Below are 3995 nucleotides of genomic sequence, written 5' to 3'. Positions count from 1 at the left end.
TATTGACAAAATTAATTTGAAGTAACAAAATGTTTAGAATCCCAATGGGAAAAAATAATAAAAACAATTTGGGGTGGGAAAACAGCAAAAGTGGCAGATTAGAGGCGAACCAGCTGAACTCTCTCAACATTACTCACTAACTTTAAAATAATGCCTCAAATCAAATTTTGGAGTGCCAGAGCCAACAAAAAAAGAAAGAGCAACACATTTTCTAGCGTAAGAAAACATAGGACAGAGACCCAGAGAGCGCTCAGTCAAGCCAGAGGGGAAATCCGCATCCCCTCCGAGTGGAGCCAGGGCGGGTGTGTAGGGGTTACTGCTCCTGTCCACGCATCTCGCCCATGATTTCTCTCAGGTTCTCCCACTGACAGATGCCACGCCTCTTCCATCGCTACCGCTAGAGCAATCTGAGCTCAAAAAGCAATGATTTTGAACACAATTGTATTGTTGGCTATGGTCTTAGGAATTAATACTTCCCCCTTGATGATACTGAGGATGAAGGCAAGCACTGGATTGTTATTGTGGCAGGCTCATCTGGGTGGAGTAACAACAGGCTGATGCCTGCCATGCCTACCAGATCGTTCACTGAAATGGGACTCCTGATGAACAAATAATTGTCATGATGTATGATGACATTGACGATGATACAGAAAATCCTACAAAAATTATCATCAATAGACCCAGTGGCACTGATGTTTATAAAGGGGTCCTAAAAGATAATGCACAAGAGGATGTCACTCCAGAAAACTCCCTTGCTGCGTTAAGAGGTGATGCTGAGGCTGTGAAGAATCATAGGATCAAGTAAATTTTTGAATAGTGGTTCCCAGGATCATGTGTTTGTTTACTTCACTGATCATGGAGCTCCTTGACTCTTGGCTTTCCCTAATGATGATCTTCATGTAAAGGATTTGAATAAGACTATCCATTATATGCACCAACATAAAAAATGCAAAAAGATGGTGTTCTATATTGAAACGTGAATGGGGCTCAATGATGAACCACCTGCCCAATGATATTGATGCTTATACAACTACTGCTGCCAATTCTGATGAGTCTTCCTATTCCTGTTATTATGATGAAAAGAGAGGTACTTTCCTGGGAGATTTGTACAGTTTCAGCAGGATGGAAGATTCAGTTGTGGAATATTTGACTAAAGGAATTCTGCATAAGCAATTTCAGTCAGTGAAAAAGCATGCCAATATCAGTCATGTCATGCAATATAGAAAGAAGACGATCTCACACATGAAGGTGATACAGTTTCAGGGAAAGAAACACCAAGCTAGTTGTCCCATCTCTCTGCCACCTGTGAAACACTACAACCTCACTTCCCAATGTCCCTATTGGAATTCTGAAAAGGAACTTAAAGGCCACTTATGATGCAAATGAATCTAAGAAAATTGTTGGTAAGTTGTAGGCACGTCTACAGGCTGGAGCCCATATTCAGAAGACTATGCAGCAAACACTGTATCAGTAGTGACTGCATCCAGTGGTCAGACTGAGAGAATGCTCTCTGAGAGATGGACACTCATAGCCCATGATTGTTACGAGGCGGCAGTGACTCATTTCAGGACCTACTGTTTTAACTGGCACTCGCCCATGTATGAATATGCTCTCTGACAGTTAAATGTGTTTGTCAATCTTTGTGAAGGAGCTCATCCACATGACAGAATAAAGCTGGCCATGGACAATTTGTGCTTGGGCTAATACTAAAAGTCTGCCTTACAAGTTATTTACAAGAGCAAATGTGAAACTTATACTGATGGAAGACTGTGACTACAACTTTGTAGCAGAAAAGCAACTGACATGTTTTGTGCTGCTAAACCATTCAGAAGTTGTGCATATGGGGTATTTCTTCAGGAAACTTCCCAAAATTTCTGCTGCTCAACTTCTCCCCCTTTTCCCTCACTCATTCAGACATGAATTATTGCTGAAAATGGTATCTATTTGGATGGCCAAAACATTGCATTGATTGAAATATTTTTGATCTTAACGTAAAACTTTCCAGTTTTGAAACCAGTAGTTTAACAAAGAGAAGCACACTTGGTTTCCTTTATAATAACCTCTGTATGCTTGATGTGTGTGGTGACACTTATTGCTGAAGTTCAACAAGTAATACAACTTGTACTTAAACAAAGTACAAACATGGACTAGAAAATTATTTTTCAGAAAACTTATGATCATGTTTCTCCAAGATGAATGTGTATAAGCATAGAGTATGTATATGATGAGTTCAGTGCCTAAAAATAAAAATTTTCAATTTGTTTAAAAAAGAAAAAGAAAACATATGAGAACAGCAAGAGAACTTTGTGACACAGAACTGGAGCACTGTCCGGAGCTCACACATGCAGAAAAGGAACAGGAATCTTGCTCTCTGTTCGAAGGTAAAGAGAGTGCTTTTAGTTGAAGGGGACCAGGACCTCTTCCTGGTTAAAGATAAGAGTACACATCAGGAGAACACTGAGCCCATCTCTCTCAGCATCATAGCACCTTTTAAAGAAAAAAAAATCTTGTCATCCCCCAAAACTAACTCTGAAAGCAACCGCTTAAAAAAGTCTAAAGTCTGCAGCGTGTCTCCCTGCCCACAAGCAAGCAGCACCTGAATTTAACAGAAAATTCAAAGTCAGTATATTTTGGTTCTTTTAACAAGCTATTTACTGTCTTTTCATAATTTTGTTAATCATGAAAAGATACTACAGTGGCATTGAAAGCCAAGACATAAGGTCAGGAAAAGATAATATGAAAACAGATACAAATCCTCAAGGAAAAATGCTAATTGAACCCAAGCCCCAAAAGAATCCCTGGAAGTGTTAAAGAAGGGGAAAAAAAGCCTATATATTCTAAAATGTGTTTATAGCGCTCTTTTTGTGGTGGCAAAGAATTTGAAATTGCAGGGAAGACCATCATTTGGGGAACAGCTGAACAAATTATTGTTTATGATTGTAATGGAATACAATTATGTCATAAGAAATAATGAGTTCAATGATTTTAGGGAAAAAAATGGAAGGACCTGCACAGAATAATGAAGAGTTAAAACAGAAGTATCAAAAGATTGAATACAGTCATGGCAAAATCATTTTAAGAATAATTTTGAGCAAATTAGTTATTCTGTCTATGTTAAATACCCAAATTAACTATAAGGACATATAAAGAAAGACTATATCCAGAGAAAGAATTGATAAATAGAAGCATAAATAGAATGATTTTACATATATATATTTATGTATAGGTATGTATATGTGTGTATGCATGTATACATACACACAAGTACACATACACACACATATACCTATTTTTGTCTAATGATAGCCATTTCTAGGGTATGGGATGGGGGTGGGAAGAAAAGAAGAAAGAAATTTACAAGATAATTTAATTGTATATTTAAAAGGAATAGTAAGTTGTGTATAGTAGATTTGCAGTTTTATGTATAATCACCTTCTTTATTGTACTATGTCACGGACATGCTTGCTTTACTCCATAAATTTAAAAAAAAAGCAAAAAGAAGCATTAAGTAAAAAAATAAGAATGTTAGAGGAAAAAAATTGGAAAAGAAAAGAGAACAGCACAAGATATATATTAAAAGAGAATTAACAAACGGCTTGTTAAAAGAGGCACAAGAGAGGTGGAGCCAGGATGGTAGAGTAAAAGCATGGACCTGCTGGAGCTATCTCCCAAAACCTGCAAATAACTGTAAAAAATGACTCTACACACATTCTGGAGCTGCTGAACTGAGATGAGCTGAGAATAGAATGACAGAGTAAAGCAAATCTCCAGCCCAAGACAGCCTGGAAGGTGAACGGGAAGCATCTATCACATTGGACTGGGAGCAAAAGGGAGCACAGACCTGTGTGGCCTGCACCAGCACAAACAGGGCCAGAGCAGGCTTCAGGGGACTGAATCACTGGCAGTTGCGGTGGTTTCCAAACTTCTCAACCTACAAACACCAAAGAGAGCATAGAAGGTCAGTGGGAAAACACTGTTGGAGCTGAGTGGGGGAG

The 3995-nt window shown here is 38.4% G+C and overlaps 1 pseudogene; it reads left to right on the top strand.

Moving 5' to 3' along the window:
• The first annotated feature begins 228 nt into the window (after positions 1-228).
• LOC140498540 (legumain-like) lies at positions 229-2008 on the top strand (annotated as a pseudogene).
• Positions 2009-3995: the final 1987 nt, after the last annotated feature.

The sequence above is a fragment of the Notamacropus eugenii genome, chromosome 4 (assembly GCF_028372415.1).
Source record: "Notamacropus eugenii isolate mMacEug1 chromosome 4, mMacEug1.pri_v2, whole genome shotgun sequence".
In the NCBI taxonomy this organism is placed as follows: domain Eukaryota; kingdom Metazoa; phylum Chordata; class Mammalia; order Diprotodontia; family Macropodidae; genus Notamacropus; species Notamacropus eugenii.
Note: the sequence above shows the minus strand (reverse complement) of the source record. Positions and strands in the feature narration are given on the sequence as shown.